Here is a 24,271-nt window from a genome sequence, read left to right as displayed (position 1 = left end):
GCTTGGCTTGGTTTGCAGGAAGATTATACACAAGTCTCGCAATGACTGTGTTACCTGGAATGGGACAAATTCTGCTTTAGATTCCCCTAACCTGACTGAAGTATTTTTAAATGACTGAAGAACTTGCTTGTAACAAAATACTTAGTCCCTACTGCATGGTTAATATGTGGCTCTGGATGCGTAGATAAAAAGGGGTGATCTCTGAGCCCTCTGAACTTGGGTCTACTCGAGTTGTTTATTTTTGTTTCAAAAAGGAAACATGCTCCTATATGCATCCACTGTGAACCTTCCAGACTTGCCGAATGCACTTAACTCCAGCACATGCACAGACAGCATCCCACAGATATTCAGTTGCATCAGGGAATGTGGGGGTTGCACAACAAATGGTTAGAGCTGACCTGTAAGTCCCAGGAGGTTCAGAATAAAAGCATTGTACAATGGCACTGCCACAATCAGATTTCCAGCAGGTTTGATTAGAATGGAAAAGACAGCTCTGTGGCTGTAAGGAAACATGTCAAAAAAGAAAAGATCAATACTTACAGAGGCTAATAAGAAACATACTTGTTTTCTTCTAGCACAAAGTTGGAAAAGAAATAAGGCCCCTATCTCAGTACGGAAACATTCTAAAGAGATTAAACCTCCAGTAAAATGGACTCATTTCAGCTTTCTCTTGGTGCATTAACTACAGTTCTCCTACAGATAAGGACAGCAACAACCCTTTTGATTGAATCCCTATTGGAAATATTCAGTTCTTACATAGGTCTGAAAGTGTGGTCTCCTCAAAAAGCCAGCCTTGCTGTTGGCACTGTGCTACTCACAGGACTCTATGCTGGTTTACCACAGGGGAAAGTTTATGTCCTAATGGAGTTTGCAGGGAAGTAAGGAAACAAAAGAACCATTATTTCAGTATGTTATCTCCTTCATCAAACAACTGCTTTTTTTTATTGCTCCCTGCAGTATAACCAAGTTTGATAGATAGTGCATTATCTCCAAGACCATTGTTCTCTTGAACAAATACTGCAAATGCAAAGATAAGCATTTGCCATGCTGTTGTTATGTTTCAACAAACATGCAAACACAAAGTCTTCTGAACTAAAACCACATTTAAATCATCAGCTGGATGAAATAATACTTAATCAGGCATCACTTGATATGGCATAATGAAATGACTATATTCCTGCTCTAACGTATGCCAGTGAATTCTAATTCTTGTTTCTACTGCTGGAAGCAAAGCAATGCCATGCATATATGTGTTCTGTGCCTCTATTTCTTTAAATACAAAATAAACCTCCTTGCAAAATTGGAGATGAAATTGTGTTGGGAGAATTAGTGAAAGAAAATACTAACTGGAGGTAGGAGGGCTTTCCCTTTGAGTTTATTTTTCTAGGACATGATCCACAAAGAACACTAAGGAAAAGACCAAATTACATTCTGATTTGGCCCAGACCCTCAGAACAAACTGACTCATTCTGGGTTATGTGAGAAGCAGACTGTCTAAGAAAGCATTCAGTTCGCTTTCTTAGAGTACAAGAGCTTATACTTTCTGCTACATCTCTAGAGGTTTCCATCATGTTTCTTCCTAGGTGGCAGGATTTCATATGAGTGCACTTGCAGTCCTCTTTCACTTTTTCCTTTTCCACTAGAACTGTGGCACCAGAAAGTAATTACTTTGCACTGTAGGCGAGAACTGAATTTACAGTAAATGTGGATGTTCCAGGATATAATTAAAGTGCGTAGTGGCTCCAACCTGATTTATCTTCTGTGCTGTGGTGCAAATCTGATTAGCCTCCTTTGAGCAGTATAGAAGTCAGCTGTCCATATTGAGACATATGATACACTCGAAACAAGACTATTTTAAGGCTGCCTTATTTAGCCTCTACCTAAATGGTTCAATTAAGAGACTGGAAGATTGTCTGTATATCTGTCTGTATATCCCCATTCTAGATTATCATTATTATAAGATTACTACAAGAAGGCATAGGAGTAATCCTCTTTATTGAGTAGCAGGAAAGTGGTGAAATCCCCATCCCTGCAAGTGCTCACACCCCATGTAGATGAGGCCCTCAGTGACATGGGTTAGTGGTGGCCTTGGCAGTGCTGGGCAATGGTTGGACTTGATGGTCTTGAAGGTCTTTTCCAACCCAGTTGATTCTATGATACTATTTGAATGCAAGTATATGTGCTGTCTATATTACATATCCTATCCTATTCAAGGATTTGGCCAGACATGTTGCATTTATTGTTTACTGCTCCAAATTTCCATTCTTTCAAATTGGAAACACTGTCTTCCTGCTCCTCTGTAGGGAGCACACATCTGTATTGGGCAGCTGCTGTAACTAATGCTTGCAGTTTCAATAGTACATGGAGAATGCTTATAGGCAGCTCTGGTCACAAGGAGAGAGCTCCTGCTGTTGCCATGTTCCAAATACACGTGGTATGAAATACAACGCAAACTCTGGTTTTTGACACAGAAACTGTTTATGCATGTAATCCCATTAAAGAAGAAGAATACCTTATGGATTAATGGATTAATTTAACCTTCAGATTCTGTGGTGATAATTGGTTGGTGGCTTAATTGTCAGCAAATCGGTGCGACTATAGAAACCTGACTATGGAAGTACGAATTCTCTCCTGCTTGAGACTTGCCTCATGGGCCTGGCAAAACAAAAGCACGGCCACATTAGAAGCTCATTTTAATATGGAAACCTAATTTCAAAACGGAAGGAATCTTGACCAGTTACTTTGCACTTTCTAATTAGTAGTTCTTGAACTACTAATTAAATGTATTCTGTTTGAGAACCGTAGTGACTATTAGAACTAAACCAAATCCCTATTTTAAGCATCCATGTTTTAAGTTCAGAATTTAACTCTTTAGCAAAGCTCACGCTGCTTAGCACTAAATTCTGTTGTTAACCAAGACCTTGAAGCAACTACATCTAAACTGCTGTATTATCCAACAATGTGGTCAGGTATTTGGGCAAGCTGCTCCAGTTGATCAAGTTTTGAGTAAGAAGGTTGGACAAGACAACATTCCTAGAACATACCAAAGAAAGCAAATGATGTCTTTTAAGAATTACTGATATTCTAGCTGTACCAAACGAAACTATCTCAGATGTAGTGGGGGGATATTATTCCTTAATCTACCTCTAAACTGCTATGTTCTCTGTCTGAAAGTTTTCTTAGTTGCTTGACTCCTTTCCATTTCTCTAGAAATTAACTCTTTGCTGTGGTAAGAGGACCTCTCCTTCAATACCTTCCTCCTGGGTCACATCTATGTGTGTTGCTCAAGGCACAACTTATTAAATTTCAGAGTTTCCATCATTTTCTATGAGCAGAAATGCCCGGATTAGTATAGGAAGTGTTAGAACTGAGTGAAATGTGCTCTACAATTGCACACAAACCCAGAATCAGTCTTACTAAAACAACACAGTCAAGGCATTAATATACTTTTAACGTAAGTCTGAGAATCAGAATGCCATTTGCATCTGCACTGCGTATTTCGTATTTGTGGTCCAGATTTAACTCTTTTTATGGTCCTGATCCAGTGAAATATTTTCCTTTCAGAAAATCTGGGTCCAAAGGTAACATTGCGGTTGTTTCCCCTTGAGAACATTTGACATGTGGCTTGGTTCAGATTCTTAAACAGCCTAAGTTAAAACTTCAAAACATAAAAGGGAAGCACTACTTCCATTCTGATGCTTTCAGGATATATTCAATCAGTCAGATTCCTCATAAAATCATGTTTGCTCATTAGTAACAAATCCTCCTCAGGCACAGGGAGAGCTATCTCAAAGGCTGCAGCACCTGGCAGTTTATTGTCCCTGCATATGTATGCCAGCATAAGAAGTCATTGCGCCTACAGGTGTTGAGATATGACAGCAAAAGTGGAAGAAACCTGATGAGTTGAAAGGCTGGTCAGAATTTGTCTGCACTGCTAGTGAAATCAAACTGTTCAGAGTGAAGGATGCTGGATGACAGTGTGGCTCTGGCATAGCTGCCCATGCCATGGGAAGAGTAACAGCCAGAGCTAAAACAGAAACCTGGACAAAATTCCTGAAGAGCTAAATGTGGTGTGGAGGAATAACCACTGTTTTTTTTCTGCTTGTACTAAAGCCTAAAATTTACCTTGACAGCATGAAAAACAAGTATTTTGAAGAACCTTTTTATCCAACAGGGATATAAAAAATGGCAGTATCAACAGGAAAGGGACCAAACAGGAGATCATCCCAGTAATCTTCAGGTTATACTGGAACTGCATATTTACATATTTGGCTTTATGTAATTTGAAACACTTGCAATCCTGGCTTCCTAACAGTGATTCACAAACTAGAATAAAAATGAAAGCTCAGAGACATGAAGCCTAGAAAATCCCAAAACAAATATACCCAAGATGCTGTTTTACCTCATACCTACTGTATAAAGATTTCTCATTAAGGTTATTCTCATTATAAAAAGAATAGCAGTTTGACATGAGACCTGATATATTTATGAAGCGAATGATACTGTTGTCTGACTAAAGAATCTGAAACACAGTCCAAATCAGCAACATCACTGTAAGCAGATTCATACATGTTAGATGTGGGCTTAAGACAGGTGTCTGGTGAGTACACCACTGATGTCTACATGAAGATTTCCAGTGTTTCCAAAGTGTTTATAAGTTCTTTCTTTTGAAAAGTAGAAGCCAGGAAACAAATCTTATATGACAATTCATACTAGTGTGAATAGCTATCTTGGGCCTGATCCAACCCCCTTTGGTCTCAGTTTGCTGATCCCTGTGGATTTCAGTTAGCTTTGACACTCAATGGAGTTTCTTGCACCTTCTTTCAAGAAAAGAAATATGCTGTAGCTCTGCTCCATATCCTAAACCATGCCCTCCTAGGACTTTCCTATGTGATTTCCAGAGATTCACTGAGTGCTCTCGGACCTCTGAGGTGGGAAAATCCCACGAAAATGCTCTCACCAGTATTGATACATTTTATTCCAAATATATATTTGCCTGCAATGGCCAGCTTGTACAGTGAACATAACTCAGAGCTCCGTGCACTGAGGTAATGGATATATAGATGAATACACTAAGCAAATAAATTGCATTACATTACAACATCAGTGTTGTGCTGTTAACAAATGAATAACCTGGCGTGTGTGTGCATGCTGCCTATTGATTGCATATATGGGAACCCAGTTGGCTTCTGTTTTCTCACTAATGTAAGAAGGAAATATTCATAAAGAGTTATTTACCAGTGATTAGGTCATAAGTGTCTCAGCAGGTCTCTAGTGTCCTAGAAGGCCATTCAGGTGGTGTTTCCTATTTCATCTGCTTTCATTCTGTAGGCTGTTTGGGATATGAAGGATTCAGTTTGTTCAGCTGACTTTGTTTACATCATATTGAATCAAAGTTATACATATAGAAAACCGGCTTTGAAATGGAAAAAGAGGGGAATTAACTGTCTTTCTGTTCCTTTCCCACTAAACAGAATGAGAAAAACTAGATCTTTAGGCCTAATCTTGCAAGGTGATGAGACTCTTGGTATCTAGTGAAATCAAGCTGTGAGAGGCTTATGGAAAGAGACAAGTTCCACAGCTAGTGACTTAGCTAGTGTAGTTGTGTGTGCCTCTGCATTGCCTATGCAAAGTTCATCAGGGCTTCAGTAATGAGTTATAATTTCTCATGATTCCTTTTGCCAGTCTGCAGTAGGTAATACTTTCATCACTGAAGTGAATGGATAGGGTGGGTGAATAGAGATAAAATACATCCTTTGCAATCTTCATGTAACTCTTCAGAACAGTTTGTACTCTGTGCTGCTCTCTGATTCACTGAGCTGCTAGATTACCTCTGACATTTTGTACTTTTAGGAAAGAAGGGATAGAACTGGCAAAAAATACGAAGCTGTGCAGGCTTCAGGTTTTTCCAGGACACAATCCGTATGCCATCCTGCCAGTGGAAGCATGTGCTCTGCTCCAATGCTTTTGAAATGAGTTTCATGTGACACTCCTAGAAATGGTCCTCTAAAATGTGCCAAAACTCCTACAAGCAAAATAATTTGTGCCTCTTGCAGTCTTGTAAGAATATCCTTAAAGCGTTTCTCTTCTGTTACTTGAAACCTGCAGAGCAACATGCAACAGCCATATATGCACCTTGTAGCCTTTTTTAGCTGCGACCAAGCTTTTCTCATCTCTTTACACATACAACCATTTGTTGGTGATACACTGCTCTGGACAATTTGTACTTTGGAACTTCAATATTCCATACAATTCTCCTCATTCTTTGCCTCTTTACTACCCTCTAGTATGCAGCATTTTTTATCTGTGTTACCTTTTTTTAGTGGCTGAGGAGAATTGGCATTCAGCAAGAACAAGACTTGAAATTATTGACTCCTTTGTTTCCTTTATGGAAATGGGTAAAGATTTATGCACTTTGAGCTATCTGGTAGCCATGGTTAGGTGATATTTGCCAATGCAAGTTCAGCATGGGGTTAGCTTATTTTAAAATTCACTTGTCTACAAAATCTGACAGCTACTTTTTTCATTAACTACTAATGGTAAAATGATTACAGGATTAGTGACTAAATTAAGCTGTCATAAATCCTGAAAAAATTAGAGCTGTGCCACATACAGAAATATCCAGTGATTTCAGAACAGCTGCATCTGTTTTATTGCAGAGGAGTAGATGGTAACCCTGCTGCTGCTGTTATTTCTCAATGGCAAGAAACAACAACTTATGTTCTCCTAAAGTTGAGCAGTTTTGTACGAGTTATTCTGCTCCGCAACTTCTCCTTGGTACGAAATCTGCAATTTATGATAGTATAGACCATTTTTTCTTTACCTCCTATGCTTACATTCAATACACTGATTATGTGCAGCCCCTCATATGGATTTGGCAAGGACATTAAAACTGCTACACATTCTTCTCCACCTTTTTTCTCCTGAATGTCTTTTAAAGACATAGAGGATTAAAGCAGAAGTGTCAGCAGTCTGATGTGGAACAGATGTTGTCTTAGCACAGCACGACAGCTCTGCTGTCTGGTATATGGAAAGTATTAAATCTAGGTCCATATTAATCAGGTACATTCATTAACCATGGTGATTTCTCTAATTAGTATACCAGATACTTGTTTTATTGCATGACTTGCTCTCAGATGGTAAATACTGGCAATCTATCTGCTACCTTTTGATTTCACTTCAGGTTCCCATCTGAAAATTAGTCAGTGATAACTACAGTCCATATTAGCCTTGATGTTACACCTACAGACATTGCTTAAATTTGAAGTGTGACTGTTGGAAACTAACCTCCAATCCCCAATAAACAAACATGTGGATTTCAAAATCAGAACTCTGTCATCATGAAAAGACATATTCAAAGCTGATGTTGGAACAAACTGAAATCATAAGACCATCACTGCAGCAATTAACACCTACGATTTTCAAAAGTAGGAAGTATCCCCGAGTATTGCATGTGTTTGGTGGATGCTGTTTAAGATCCATTTAAAATACTTTGTCTTCTGTGGCTCAGTGACAAGCAATTTATGAGAACCTTCCAATTGGAAATTCCAGCTCCACAAGTTACCCAAGTGGCATTATAATGATACTTGTATTATTTGCTCCACACAGTATCTTTATTCTTTTGTATCTATATTCCTTGTATATATTCCACTTATGTCTCGGAATGACAGAAATAAAACAGCCTGCCAAATTTCCTTTTGTTCCTTTAGTAAAAGGTTAGTCAAAACTCTAAAGTATATGGAAAAGGAGGTTAAAAATCAGCTCCAGCTTCTTGTACAAAGATTCAGACGCTGTAAAATCCATCACATCTCCTGGATGAAAGCATGTCATGGATGTGAGGTATGACACAGGCTGTATGAGGAACTTCTGAAATATCAAAGACTGGTAATTAATTTCTTTGGGAAGCTTGGAACAAGCTGTGCTAAAAACAGGCAGAAACCTGTTTTCAACTACATATAAAAGACAGCTAGAAAAATACCAGAATTCTGTTTCTGATAGAGCAAAGGCAGAGACTTGGAAATAGGAAAAAATCCAAATTTGATGCTGAGTATGTTTCAGGTATAAACAATTCCATTTGGGTAAGTAAAAACTTAGCATATCTCTTGAAATAACCACAGAAAACATCTGAAACTGGGCAGTAAAGCAAGACTTCCTAAACACCATGAAAGGTTGTGATTGTACAGTTGATTACTAGACTTGAAAATGGATTGGGATGAGAAGTGAATAACCTTCAAACAAATAGTGTTTGAAATAGTTTAAACAGTTTGGGTTTCAGGAACTTGAAAGTGTTTTCCTGTGTATAGAGATCAGAAGCAAGTGATGTTTACATAGTCAAGCATCAGCTGGAGGGAAGTATACAGTGCTAGGGAATAACTGGCATGGAGGAAGCTAGCTTAGTGTATGGGTGAGGATTAAGGTTTACTGTCGTTTTAATACAGCTAAATGCAAATGCTGTCATCATCTACCTGACTAAGACCTACCTGAATGTTTAGCTCTTTTTATAGACCTTCGCTCCTCCCTCTAGATCTTATATATCTATCTATATATAGAGAGATTGACATATCTAGATATATGGGTATATCTTGAGGCAATAAATTTCACATAATTAACATACAACGTGAAATACGTTTTTCCTACACGTTTACTTTTAGCTCAGAGCCAAAGACACATACAGTAGACACATCATTCCAAAGAAGGAATTATTCTTGGTGAATAATCTACCATCTCAATAACAGCTACATCTGCTGTGTCTGTTCTTATTTATCTCATCCTAAAACTGTAGTCTCTATGCATTTAGTTTTTCCTCACATGGAACATTCTAGCCCTCTAAGCATTTTCCTTACACATCTCTGACTTCTCCCTTTCTACTATAAAATGTAAAGCTATTGCAACCAGGTACCAATTTACACATGAAATCCAGTGTTTATTTATAAGTTTAGCCATTATCTTTGGACAACTATGCCGTACCAGATGTAAGCTCTAGGTTTCATGGTTTAATGAGAACTAGAGAGCACTGGAAAACACTAGGAACCTGGGACTATAATCTGACAATCCTGTGTCAAATGGCTATGATTTAGGAGCAGTAGGAATGTGCCCTTCCATGGGTATTGTTTTCCCTCCATGTTGGGTTTTGTGTGTCTCCCCCTCTCTTATGTTTCTGTAAATGGATGCATCAGAAGGTGAGAAAATCAGCTGTCTAGCAGCTCTGAGGACTTTGTCCTGAGATTAGCCTGTAAAATCAAGGTAGAATCTCTGTAAACAGAGAGTCCTCACAGGCTCTGATCATGTTGGGCATTGTCACACAAGTCTTCCCAGTTGGATTGTTTGTGTCAGTAAATGTTATTTATATGAGTGTGATATGAGGCAGAACGGTGCACTAAGAATTATGTGCTATTACCTCCACTGATGTAGCTTGCTTGCTTTTCAGCAAACCTCTGCTGTTCAGTTTTATTTTTCCAACTTTTGTTTTGAAGGTCTGTACCCGGAAAGTATCTAATCCTTCAAGTGCTAGGAGACAAAACATAGCACCATCAGTATTAATGTCAGCTCTCCCAAAGATCATGGCTCCTAAACATCTCTTCAATGAGACGTTTAGGAGCTATTACCTTAAGTATGTAATGGCAGTACCATCATTACTGCCTAGGAGGTGCAGCAACTGGTCCTGAGGTTCTTTAGCTTGACACTGCTTATTCTACATCTATGAGGTTAAGACATACTGCCCAACTGTAGTATTTCTCAAGTAAATAAATTCCCACATTGACATGCACTGCATACAATTTTACTGTTGATCTGATCAAGGAAGAAGCCTGTATAAATTAAGAATCAGAAAGTTATGTTGGCTCTTGCACAAGGGAATTTCCTAAAGCAACAGGGAGAAGGAAGGCCAAATTAAAAAGTTTCAGCATTTATTCAAAATCAGTCCTCAGATTCATTTGATTGACTGGGAGCAGGGACGTGTGAAGGTCAGGCACTGCAGATGAGTCTTTATTTATTGTCCAGCTGATACAAACTGACAAAGCTGATACAATACAAACCCTTTTCACATCTGTAGTGAAATGGTTCATAATAAAAAAAGAGAAATTCCTCAATTGATTTACAATCAGTAGATGCCTTGTTTTCATGTGTCCCTGCTCACCATACAGCTAGAGAAGCCTCATGTAGGCTGTATTAACTTGTTGCTGTCGGCATGGGTGCTTTTGTTTCAATATATGTAATAGCACAGTCCTTCATATTTTCCTCTGTTCCTTGTTTTTACTTGGTTTCCTTTCCCATATTTTAAGTAGTTGTTATTTCCCTTAACCTTGGGGTTAGGATATGCTGAGCCTGTCAGATCGTTAGACTCGTTACTGAAATAAAATAGTCAAAATAGTAGTTTTTCCTATGTTTTTTAGGACATAATGAAATGATTTGATCACGTTTTGTAGTATGCACCCTGAATGGTTCAATTTGTAATGGAGGCTCTGCCATGCCTAAGGGTTTGTTGCAAAGCAGTTTGTGTTTTCAAAACACATTGCAGAAACTGCCTTGTTTTGGGGGGGGGGGGGGGGGGGGTCCTGCCATGGATAGGTGCTACCCAACCTTTTGCATGGCAGTCAAGTAATGGTCCCTTTTTCAAATGGGAGGAAAGAAGCAGTTGCATGAAGTTTACTCTTCTAGAGAGAATTCCAGAACAGTGTCAGGAAAATCTTGTTCTGTCTTTACTGGTGTATTTGGAGGCTTAGCCTGGAGCAGATCTCCATAAAGTGTAGGTCACTCCATGCGAGAGGGGTTTTTATCCTAGGTGAGTAGTTGTGCATTATTCCTATACATGCTTGAATGATGCCTTGAGTGCAGTATGTACAGAGAATGATCTAAATATCTGTGAAGATCCTGATGAAGGAATTAAATTGTACCTTATCCACAGAAGTCTTGACGTGCTGGGGAATTTTCAGAAAACTAGAATTAGTGCTAGCTCAGCATCTACATAAAACTACCCAGACAGCTGTAAAAGCTGCTGTGCTTTCCAAATGAAATAATGGACTGTCCCAAATAGGTTTTGATTCAAACAACGTAGAAGATGCGTGATGCAAATCAATTCAATTTTCTGCTTAAGGAGAATGAGAGTTTAACTGGATGGGGTAAAGCTGATGGAAAACATCTAGCATTCTCTAGGAAGCATAACTATAAACAGTTCTATTGGTATGGTGTCACTCAGGTGGTGAAGTACTCAGTGGCCTCACATGTAATTACTGTACCCACCTGAAGGTTGGTGGTGGGAAGTAAGGCGTAAGAGAAATCCACAACAACTTTGATAAGGCAGCTAAGGACTGAGGACTTTGACTTGCATTAGTTTTTTTTGCTAGCACTCTGCTGGCTTGAATAGAGCTATTTCAGAACATATAGTGCTCATTTCAGTGTATGGGCTTATTGGGAAGAGTGAACTTGCTGTGTTTTTTACATAGAATTTACATAATCATAATGTTACTGGTCCAGGTAAGAGAACAGTCGTTCCCAGGCTGAAAAAATGGTTTTCTAAACCAATAAATGATTAATTAAACCACCTGAAACATTTGGAGAGAGCCTTAAGCAAGTGATTTTTTTTTTTTCCCCCTCTCTTTTGAAATGCTGAGGAATTTGGGGAAAGGAACTAAATTGGAGTTAAATGGTCTATTGCTTTTATCAGTTGAGGAAATGATTTGATTGCTGTTTCTATGGATTTAGTAGGATGACTTTTTCAGGATCTTAATAATGAAACTCTGCCTTCTTGAAACTCAGTCTCATCTAAAAGTACAATCAAGTCATTTACTCTTTTGATCTGCAAGTGAGCAAATTATAGCTTAATTTCTGACAAGTGATCACTGCCTGTACCCCTTTAAATTGCATGCAGTTTCACTGCTGAAGGAATAGCACCTGAGTCATTGACAAAACTTAAAGCAAAAACTACAAACAGACATTTTAAGCTAAGAAAGTCTCTCCTTGGATTTGACAACACAAGTCGAATGTTACCATCATGTGTGGACCAGTTCCAAATCCACTGCAATATTGGTTGTTTTGATGTCGGCCACATGAGGTACTTGCTTGGTTTCTGTGGATAAAGGGGTGAGACCAAAGCTACAAGGTTGAGAACAGTGATTTATCTTTTGAGGCAGTAAAGGACTGTGTGTGACCGTATTATGTCTCTTGTTACAGGGGAGACTACTCAACACTGATAGAAAATGCTTCACCATTATTACTACACTACCAAAAGGAAAGATACTAAAAAAAGTAGAAAAGATCCTTTCCAGTAGTTACCATAATATGGGTAGGCTTGTGAAAGAAGTGAGGAAAAACCCATGGAATTTCTGCTGCTATTCCAGGTTTCCCTGGCACAGGGGAATTCACTCCCTTGGGATTTACACTCCAGCAAGAATACTAACAGACAACAATGGCAATGTCACACGCTCGTGTTTTGGGAACTGGAAACTGTGGGGGTTCCCATGAAATTAAGTAAACAAAGCCTCTTTTTCCTCCAATAGTTTTTGCTTTTGGGGGGAGAGGTGTGTGTGTGTACATGTGTTGCAAAATCAGCTATGTAAAATAAAACACTGGAACATACTGACCTCAACAACGAGATCTAAAACTCGTGTAAGCAACAGATAGACTGTTATAAAGAGATTTATGGTTCCTGAGTCCTCTAGGGAACTTGGTTCTCTGACTAATAGTAGGACATGTTTTGGTCAATACAGAGCCTCAGTAATGATGCAGTTCAAATAGAAACAGCAGTGGCCTCGCACATAAGACTCATCTTGGACCTCAACCTCCCCAGTGAGGTGTGTGTGCACCACTGCCCCTGGGTGGCAATGATTGGGCAGCACTACCTAGTGAGGCAGATGGGAAAATTGCCTAGCCTTTTTCCTTTGGGAAAAAGAGGTAGGAGAGTGAAAATAGCTGAGTGAAAAACTAATTGCTGAACTTTGCCCCCTGCTCCCCCTCCCAGCCTATTCTAGAGGTATTTTGTAAAAGCAAAAGCAGATGGAAGGACGTGTTGAAATTCATCCAGTCAGGAATATCAATACCTGTTTCACCTAACAGCATGCTAAGATTTAAGGTTTTCCTCTGTCAAAAGAATTAACCATTAAGATTATTGTTTCTCATAGTCTGAAAAAAAATTATTCTTTTTCCTCTGAACAAGTTGCTAAAGGGAGTTTAGGTGAGGTAGATCCAAGAACAGAACCAATACTGAGTAAGATAAAATTCAAAGTTTGCTTGTGAAGTGGGATAGGTATTGCAGGCAAGCAGTGACTTCTGCCCTGTAACATTCTCACAGTTGCAGAAATTGGGCCTCAAACCCTCTGGTCTAGTTCAGGCAGCACGGACCTGAGGCACAGGACACTTACTCCAACCACTTGATGTGGCTAAGTCCTGGCTGGCAGACTGGCCCCTGTGTATAGCAGTTCCACGGTGGACTCAGGCTTTCACATGATGTCAGGTACCTGTGCATGTGAGTTCCCCTCTTCCTCCTGCCCTCTCCCCATGGGGCTATTCTCTCCACTACTTAATACTTTCTCTATTGTACGGTTGACACAAACTGGAAATGGCCTCACTAACTACATAGTTCCAGGAAAATGTCTTTGTTTTTCTCCATATACAAGGCCAACCAGCAGTGCCACTTGAGGTTTCTACCACCTTTGGGTCTCCCACTTCAAATGTACCAGGGAATTGTTATATAGCTGTTGCTGACTTTGCGAAGTTTATCTATTGCTTCTGTTTTCAAGCTGCTACTGGATTCATCTAGCTAGAGCTGGGCAGATGCAAAGCCTCACTTTAAAGAACTATGTCCCTCTCTCTCCTCAGCTCTGGTATGTGTAGCTAACAGCTTGTCTGATCAGATACACTCTTCACGTGCAGCTTCAAGCAACTTGCTAGCAGGGGTGTAGTCTTGGTGCCCTTGCTGCTGGCAGGGTACCCTTTTCAGAGCTGGCAGTAGGCATTAAGAAGTTACTGCCTCCTGGTAACATCCCTGTTTCTCTTCCAGATGCTGTATCACATTTTCACCAGCAAAGTTTGAATGAATTAAAATGCTCAATGCTATAGTAATAAAATACTTGGTGTGGTTGGCAGAGTTTGGAAAAGTGATTTTGTTTTGTCACGACAGTGCAGGTGATAGAGGGAAAATCCAGTGGGAGCTCATTCGTAATACTGCTTTTCTGACAGATCTCAGTATTGCTTTGATTGGATGTAGGCAGTTGCAGGTAGCTGGACATACCGCAGCCTGTTTAAGGCTTCAGCTAAGACTTATTATACCCTGTGGGTCTAGAGAAAAATCCATTGCAGTAATAATAATAGTGCTTGAGGCTAGAGTCTGGGGCCAGGAAAGATACCATAATGAAAGCAACTAAGCATTACCTTGTTTTTAATCTGAGAGAAAAGCCACACTAGGCAGCTGAGGAAGTAGGAAACTGGAAAACTTGGATCAGGTAAGTCCTCTGATTTTTGTCATGGATTGTATCAAGAAAATGTTTTAAATAGCATTGATACCTATATAGAGAGAACAGTGTCCTGCATATGGATGAGGTACATATAGATGAGATGATAAATGACACACAGATGAAGTGATCAAATATTTGATGCTTTAGAAGAAATTAAGCATCACTTCTGAATCATTCCTAATCTCCACCTCCTCTCCATTTTTTGGTCTCATTGCCAAATGATTCTCAGGGGAAGACTCTTTCTTCCACTATTACGAAGCCATTTCTGGAGCCAAAGGTTAGCTGTCCAAAACATCCAATGATTTTGGACTTTCAGCAAAGTGTGTGAACCTCTCAACCTCTCACGCTTCTCTGACTCAACTGAGTTCTAATTAAAGTATGTATTTAGGCTGAGTTTTTTAAAAGAGCCTGAAGCCGCAGATGGGATTTGAGTGAACAAATCCCTTGGGTTCACAAACTGAGGCTATAGTCCTCTAAACAATTAAATAAGTAACTAAATCAATATTTTTTACTTATTTCCTTGAAAATCTGCATGCCTATGTAAAATTAAGAAGACACAGTACGTATTTGAAAAATCAGGGGTGCAATTCAGGGGTGTAAAAAGAATTTTTACAGTCCAGGTTTGAGTACAAATAATTGCACATTTGTTCTTTCTTCAAGTCACTTCTTTCCTATAGGTTTTCACCCTTAATTATGCTACCATGGTATGGTCATCTTTCTTATATTCATGGAATCATAGAGTGGTTTGTGTTAGAAAGGACCTTAATATCATCCAGTTCCAACCCCCTGCCATGGGCAGGGACACCTGACACTAGACCATGTCACCCAAGGCTCTGTCCAACCTGGCCTTGAACACTGCCAGGGATGGGGCATTTACCACTTCTCTGGGCACCCTGTGCCAGTGCCTCAGCACCCTCACAGGGAAGAACTTCTTCCTTAGATCTAACCTGAACTTCCCCTGTTTCAGTTTGAACCCATCACCCCTTGTCCTATCAACTACAGTCCCTGATGAAGAGTCCCTCTCTGGCATCCCTGTAGTCCCCCTTCAGATATTAGAAGGCTGTTATGAGGGCTTCAAATATTTGTATCCTCTTTATTTCGCTTTGAGAAGTTATCTCAGCCTGTGGAGTCAGTTTCAGGAGAAATGTATTGCTTTTCTGCTCAATACAAGTTTTGAATTGTTAGTGAAAGTAAGGGTGGTTCCATCCGGTGTTCCAAAGGAATCAGACAATCCAGTAAGCTAGCTCACTGTTCCCACAGACTCTGACAAGGGGTGAGCTGGTTTGCTGGAGCTCCGAAGTAATCAAATTATTTCTGATGAACTGCTTTTCTGCTCAGAGTTATTCCTCTGTAGTAAGTTTTCCACATCAGTGTGACAACATTATATTTAGAGGGAAAACCAGCTTTCAACCTTTTTTTGTCCTTTTTGTACTGAAATGACTTTCATTACACACTTTTATTACAGATTACAACAACATGTAAATAAGGAAAAATGAGAAAGGAATAAAGCAAATATTTCAATCCATCTGAAAAGTTTTTTTCTTGAAGCTTTTCTTTGTTCCAGTTCAGAAGGAAAATAAATTCCTAAGCAGAATTTTCTGGCTGAAATTAGGTCATATGTGTGATGATCTAATGGGTTGTTCTGTTATACCACAACTTCAGAAAGGTACACATGTACTTAAGGGGCTTCAGGACAATATAGGCGTTGAGTGCCCTGAATGGTCATTCTGACACTATGTTCATGCTCTGGGATTTTTTTTCAGTCTATTTAGTAAACCTTGATTTAATAGCAAAACACATCCTTCATGAAACAATAAGACAGCTGATTCATGTTTTCAAGTAGACCACTACAGACACTTACTAGCTATACAAACGTGTCTGCGTGTTACTGAACTACCTACTGTACTCTTCACATGGGCCTTGCTTCCCAGAATTTCTTTGATTTGATGGCCCTGTCTGAATTCCAAATAATATCTAGAGTTTTCTCCACATTTATTTTCTTCTGATATAGAGCCACTTTTTTTTTTGTTTGCTTTAAGAAAAGCAAATAGGCAAAGCTTCATTCAGTTGCAGTGGCCTGGATATCTGGTAGGCCAATCCAGCCCTATGTTGCACGATTTCTCACGCTGTATTTAGTTATGCTCTGCTAAGGTTGAATGTGTGATCTAATGCAGGAAGACATCTATTTAGTTCATGTATTATCCACAAAAGTATACACTTCTGCAAAATCTACTTATCAACCTCTGGGATGATTTTCTGTCAGAGACTCAAGTTCTGTGTTTACTACCAAAATCTATGTTATTAAATCCAAACTACCATGGGCCTGACTGGGTAACATTCATGTTGCCCTTTGAATTTCATACCAGCTTGTTTTGTTGTTTATACAAATTATGTACAAGAAAATTTAAAGCTCTTTGGTATCAGAGGTCTATTGTAAATCAACCTTCTCCATGCATGTTGCAGGTATCTTTTTCCCATTGTCTCTTACTTCATTTCTGTTTCTTTCCGTGAACTCATGGAGCTAATGCTCGTATCAAAATGTTGCTGTCCTGATGGCTTCCAAGGGCTGAAGATCAAGATATTTAGACAAGCTTAACCTCCTTACAGTTATCTGTATAATGTCATGATCTGATGGGCAGCGGCAAGGATTGGATTCAAATCTAAAAGGTTACGAGGGAAAAGAGGTGTCACCCAGAAACCTGGGGAAATTGTAATAATATTTCTGGTGCCTTACAACATAAGTTTTACCACTTTAATACATGATCCGAATTGCTAACCAAAATGCAATGTCTTTACAGAACCAATCTTATTCGCTCAACTCTTATGCTTTGTTACATTTAGAAGTATAATGCTGAGAACTGAACACTGGTGAATCTCAGCTCCTTCTCCTTCTTTGCACATGGATCTCTTGCAAGGTATAAACTCTTCTGCCAATTCTTCCCCACTTCCAAAGTTGTACTCTTTACACCTAGATGCTGACAACTCATTCCAGAAAGAGCGAATGGACTTAGGTTTTTGTAGAAACATAAACTCCCTCTGTAACACAGCTCCATCCACCACAGAATTATTTAATTATAACAGCGATATGCACATAAATCAGCTGTTTCAGGCTTGCCCCTTTGTCCTTTCTATTTCTCTCTCCATTGCTCCATGGTATATTGGGCTTTGAACTGCTGCTTGTTCTTTGGGATCAGATCAGAGTTTCACTACATGAAAAGAAAATCATTCCTTCAAAAAGAGACATGCAATTCATCCTTGAAGAGCCAGAGCTGTACGCTTTCCTGCAGCCCGAGTGTAAAGACTGATCAGATCTTGCTCTGTATCTGGCTGGTTTCATTAGTGGGAAAAGGTTAGTTAAGGACACGAGAGTTCTAGCAAAAAAATTTATGAATTGGCTGAGATTTCAGCAGTATATAGAAAGCCCTTTGCACACAGAAAGAATGCTTGCAGTCCCGAGTCTCAAGTGACCCACAAGAAACTCATTCTGAAGCTATGACCTTTCTTTTCTTCTATGGATAGCAAAGGTTTATGTGGCCTGTGTGGAAGCAAAGTATCTGTGATGCTGGGAAGAAAAAAAACCCATCCCAAGTAGTGTAGAGCAGACAGGGATAAAAGGAAGAAAGAGGTGGAAAGGTATTAGGAATCAGCTTGGAAAAAAACACTTAAATTTAAACAAGGCTCTACGTTTGCTTTGTTTCAGGGGAACTAGAGGGAAAAGGGACACTATAACACTGCAGTTTTTGAGGGGGGATGGGATTCTTCGTGCATTCAAGCTGGCTAAATATAGCTAACATAATGTTTTCCCTAGGATGATGAAAGTCACCTCTTGGTTTACTGGGTACTTCACATACAAGTAGGAAAGAGGAAAAACATGTACAGTAACAGGAAAGGGCAGAGTTCCCACTTATTATTTTTTTTATCAGCTATCTACTGATCTTATGTGAACATATGAGAATGTAATAGTCCCTAGAAATAAAGACTCTGACCCTTTCTGCTGCTGCTCCTAAGAAAAAGTTTCCCTGCTTGGTCAGGCTCTAGCCTATGAGCTCAGAAGCAGGCAAATGAGAATGACAGATTGCAAGAATGATAGATCAATTTAGTTTTAAATCACATCTTCTAAGGTTTTGCATGTGAAAGTTTCAAACTTGAGGTCAGCCACACTGCAAATGCTTCTATAAAACACAGAATGGCTGTTGGCACATATGAATCTTGATTTTAAAAAGCCCCTGTTTAAAGCTGGGGAAATCCCTTTCGGTGAGATGCTTTGAAGGGAAAGTGATAAAGACTTTTAATACAGAAGTAAAAACATTCATTGTATAGGGGTGGATGAGCAGTCAGGCATTGACTTTGAATACACTGCAGGTGTTTTATGGAGGTGACAGAAAACTCAATGGAAAAGGAGGTAGAGTAACTGTTGGAAGACTTAAGGATATACTTATATTGCATATTGAGCCTTGTCTGTCTTATTTCTCTATTATGAAGACCTTAAAGCAGGCCATGAACACCTAAGGTCCTGAAGCCACTGGTTTCGTCCTTGTGGGGTCATATGGTGGGATCAGCCCCACTGAGGTTTGTATGTTGTAAGAGCTGACCAGCATCTGAGCTAAGGTGTGTGCCTGTATGTGTCTTGCAGGTACAACAAAGCAACACAGGCAGCACCAGTATGTCCACGAGTTAAAGCTCTTTAGGTATTTTATGATGTTAATATGACAAGAAAAATTATCTGAAGAAAGGAGCTAGAGAAATAGAAACCATGAGTAAAGAAATGCTTCCCAAGTGAACCTGTGGGAATGGCTTAGGAGAGCCAAAGCAGAAAAGCAGCCAGTCACAGCATAAGGTTCATACAGGATTACTCTTGCCTGTAGGCAGTCTGCAACAGAGGGTGTGAAGCCACCCAAAACCAGTCATGCAGTCTACAACGCCACTAGGAAATCTGCGGGGATGAGTGTTTGTGGGAAGTAGACGAAATGGAGTGAGGCAGGTGAGCAATGGAAAACAGGGCTGGAATGAAAAGGTACATGGGAAGCACTGGGGATCAAACTGCAAGCTGCAGGAAGAAAGGAATGGAAAAAGAAAAGCTACACTAAGCAAACCTGTATGGTTTGGAAAGGAGGGCAATATGGGAAAGGGAAATGTGAGGGAGGGCAGGAGCATTGCTGTTGAGCTTGCTCCTCCCTTCTTTCCCAGGATGTCAGATCACTTTCTCTATGTCCCTTCTTAAATAAATCCCAGTTCCTCCCTTCATGTTCCCCTTACAGCTTGCCAGATACTGGTCCTTTTGCCTCCAGTTGACAGGCTGCTTTGGTACCTACTTCCTAGCCCTTGTAGAAAGCAATGAGTTTTTCCAGTTTCTTCTGTGTTCCAGGAATATGTCTGTCACTATCCCAACTGAACACATTTCCACACATGGGAACTGATACTCTTTCCACACACAGAGAGTTGTGTTATTTAGAAAAACATGTTACCCATGGACAAGGCAAAGGGCTAAATCCCAACATGACTATCAGTCCTTGTTCTGAAAAGGAGAATGGATAGCATCGATGGTGTGAAGATGTCTCAGCTGACATTATCAACTTACTTTGTACAGGAGAGTAGAAGTGCTTTGCAGTAGGGTCTTTAATTCTGGGCACCTTGGGGAGATGTGAGGCACTCCTGAAACAACTGTGTGATGCTGTATAATTCTATAGTATCTTTCCAAAAAGGAGGCTGAAAACTACTTCCTTGGATAACTGAGTAGAACAGCATTATTAGAAAATAGGCCAAAAATAGTTATTCATTCTGTATAAATAAAGGCCAAAAAAAGAGCAATAGGCAAAACAAAGTGAATTGGAAAGCCCACTGTTTCTCCAAACAAAAGGCTCTGTTGTGCACTTCCCTTTCCACTTGCCTGGCTCCCTCCAAACTTCTGGGAATTAAAGCACCACATTCGTGGTTCCCTTCTTTAAATCAAAATGAGGAAAGACCAAAGACAGGGTGAACTTTGCTGGTTTCAGTTTGATAACATTTCCTGCACAGGCTGGCCTGTTTCCACCAGGATTGCGTGAACCTGGTCATGTTAAAGGAGTTGTCTTGAGCAGAGAAAACTTTTGTTTCCCAGAAGGGATCCTCAGATAGGGTGTGGTGTATTTTCCTTACTGTTTGCTGACTTATTAGGTGGGTCGGAAATGAAACAAGCATCTAGATGAATCCTCTATCTGTCAGCTCCCCTGCAGACCACCGAGCATGTAATGAGACCTGCTACATGTCCAAAAAGGATAGCTCTGCATAGCACCTCACCACTTCAGAAAACCTACAAGCTTGAGGGTGGATCTGGTTTCATCAGGAGAGTATAGCATGGCCAGAACAATCATAAAGCAGAAAGAATGAAGTAAGAGAGAGAGTGTAAAGAAAAGCCACTTGAAAGTATATGCCTTTGGAGCATGGATACTACTATTCTCTGTTACTCTTTCAGTTGTGAGCAACTAACTGGTCTTTGTACTGCAAGTGAGAATGAGCATTTTAGTTATTACTAGGTGGGTTTGGATGACACTTCCATCATCCAGAAAGGCCCAGCATGCTATGACTGCATCACAGAGGACTCATTCCATGCACACTTCCACCCTGTAGTGCACCAAGCATTCCTCAGTTTTTCTGGGTATACTCAGACAAGCCCAGGTTTCTTACTTAGCATGGTCTATTTCTCATTTGCAGGCTATTTTTGTAGCCAGCAAAATGATTCCAAGTAGTTCTCTCTCATTACTACTCACACTTTAATCTTTGAAAACTCTCTGCTGATTGTTACAGCTCCTAGCTGTTTGCTGCTTTGTGTGGCTAGCCTTTTAAAATCTTGAAAGAAACATGTTTAAGTATGTTTGCCTATACAGCTCATATGTACTATTTTGGACTTTATCCTGTTCGCAACAATAAATCAGAGCAAGTTGTTAAAATAGAATCACAGAATGGTTTGGGTTGGAAAGGACCTTAAAATCATCTAGTTCCAACCCCCTGCCATGGGCAGGGACACCTCACACTAGACCATGTTGCCCAAGGCTCTGCCCAGCCTGGCCTTGGACACTGCCAGGGATGGAGCATTCACCACTTCTCTGGGCAACCTGTGCCTGCGCCTCAGCACCCTCACAGGGAAGAACTTCTGCCTTAGATCCAACCTGAACTTCCCCTGTTTCAGTTTGAACCCATCACCCCTTGTCCTATCGCTACAGTCCCTGATGAAGAGTCCCTCTCCAGCATCCTTGTAGCCCTCTTCAGATACTGGAAGGAAATACAGATATGGGAATATGTGATTTATAGAGCCAGATTAAACCAATATGTCCCATTCATTAGTCCCATGCATCTGAGGGTTTCTCAAAATAATGCTAGGTACTGATGACCTCCTCCATGAATCACTTGAACGTGGACTCATCTGGGTAGTGACACAGCTCTAAAATTGAAGCAAGTGAAGCTAACGGGACAACTGACATTTGAAAATGTACTTTAAACATCTTGCTGAACAAGGGCTCAGGCCAGCTGTGCAGTGGCACGTAAGGAAGCATGTTTCCTGATCAGTGTTGAAACAGATTGCCAACACTGAAGGAAAAACCCAGGGAAGATGAGAATGTGTTGTGTCTAGCAGGAATAATGGGGGCTACTCTCTCATGAAAGAAGGGATGATGACAGGAAGCAAGCTTTACAGTAACATACAGAGCTTCATTGGAAGAAGATGGTGTCTATCAGCACCATGAAGTGATATCAGGAATTTTCTTTATAGTATCTTCCACCAGAAGGAATCAGTCTACAGGAAGGTGAAGAGAGAAAATGTCAAATTCATATCCTATCTATGATGTCTTGCTGCATTTCCAGGACTCAAGGAGCTGAGTTCTCTCCAGACCTTTGAACACATTTCAACAGCTCTATTTGCCTCCCGTGATTAGTTTCTACAGCTTTTGTATATAGAGTGACAATGATTTTTGAGGTCTGTTTTTGTTAGCTGTAACTAGAAGTTGTGCTAAAAGTCTTTGAGGAAAGTTGCATCCTTCATATTGTGAAAAATGCTATTTCAATTAATTCTATGTGCATTTCCTATATCTTGCAAAATGATCAGCTCTGACTTCCCAGTACATTCAGCACTAGTGGGAGCCATGCTGACAGCTTCCTGATGTCATTTCATGTCTGCTTCTCCACATCAGCAGACCTTCAAGAAAGGAGATTTCATTTAGTGTAAATGTTGACCTGAGACAGGCTTGGGTAAAGTGTTTTTCATTTGGAACTGCTGAGCTGCTTCCTGTAGGAAAAAGTTGGTTTCAACAACTGTTTGTTTAATGTTCAAATACAGGAAAAGCCCATGCAGAGGATTTTGAACTGAAGTTTTGGTTTAAACATTCAAATTGATTTTTACTGTTTATTTTTGCAAAATAGAAACACATCACAACAATAAAGAGATATTTCACCATTAGTATTTCTGCTGAGATTTTGGTTTCCCATTCCCATTCCAAATTAGGATGGGAAGATTTTCACATTCCTGTGGGACAGAAAACCAGTTTTTCATTGCCCATTCTCATGCAATCACTGAGGCCTGGAGAGAGTGTTTGATGAAGCATATTGCAAGGAATGAGTTTATGCTGTTGACTTAGTACTGATTAAGTGGAGATAGAAGTGGGGCTGTTCAGCCTGGAGAAGAGAAGGCTGCGTGGTGACCTCAGAGCAGCCTTCCAGTATCTGAAGGGGGCCTACAGAGATACTGGAGAGGGACTCTTCATCAGGGAGTGCAGCAGTAGGAGAGAAGGGGTAATGGGTGCAAACTTAAACAGGGTTTTAGTTTGCAATAAAAAAAAGTTCAGGTTGGATATAAGGAAGAAGTTCTTCCCTGTGAGGGTGCTGGGGCGCTGGCAGAGGTTGCTCAGAGAAGTGGTAAATGCTCCATCCCTGGCAGTGTTCAAGGCCAGGTTGGACAGAGCCTTGGGCGACGTGGTCTAGTGTGAGGCATCCCTGCCCATGGCAAGGAGTTGGAACTGGATGATCTTAAGGTCCTTGCCAACCCAAACAAGTCTCTGATACTATGATTCTATATTAAAACTATTTGTAGGAAGGATAAAAACACAAATAAATGACTGTGTGTACTTGGTGGACTTGTTAGTTATAGCAGTGGTATGGCATTAATAAACTAAAAAATGAATTTGATGATTATGCTAAGCTTCCTTATGGTGACACTTACTAGCTTTTTTTAACAATTTCACATGAAGCCTGTCAAAGATAGTACACAGCCAAAGAGAATGATGTAGTAGGATTCTTACATTGCTGAATCCATTCGTTACATTTTCCTAGCTCTTGCTCAGCAGCTTTTGCCTTTGAGGGCACCCTTGAAATGCAGCTGCCCTTCCATGGCTGTTAGGATGTTCTTTTCAAATTTAACATGTTTCATTTCATACTTAAGGATTGGTGTATTATGCATTCCCTTGCTGATGTTACTACAGCCCAATGTACTTGGAAAGTCTTTTTAGAGACTTTATGAATTGCAGGGTTAAGAAATTCTAGTAATGAAACGAACAGAGATGATAGTTGGCACTTCCAGATAAAACTGCTTTCTTTTGGAAGATGTACTTAATTGGCCTGTTAGCAGAAATGTGCAGTCTGGTTCACTTGAAAAGACCTTTCCAGATGGAATGGCAGAGGAGTCACAACTGCTAAGAAAGGATGTGGAAAACACAAGTCCTCTGAATCAGGTAGAAGGAGACTGAGCTGGAGTCTTTTACAGCTCCAGGGAATGCTCTGTTCCCCTGAATGGTGCTTACTCATTTCAGATTTATGAAAAAGAAGGGATATACATATAGAAGGTCCTTTAAAAATTGAGT

This window comes from Nestor notabilis, unplaced genomic scaffold, assembly GCF_000696875.1.
Source record: "Nestor notabilis isolate BGI_N333 unplaced genomic scaffold, ASM69687v1 scaffold5213, whole genome shotgun sequence".
Lineage (NCBI taxonomy): Eukaryota > Metazoa > Chordata > Aves > Psittaciformes > Psittacidae > Nestor > Nestor notabilis.
Note: the sequence above shows the minus strand (reverse complement) of the source record.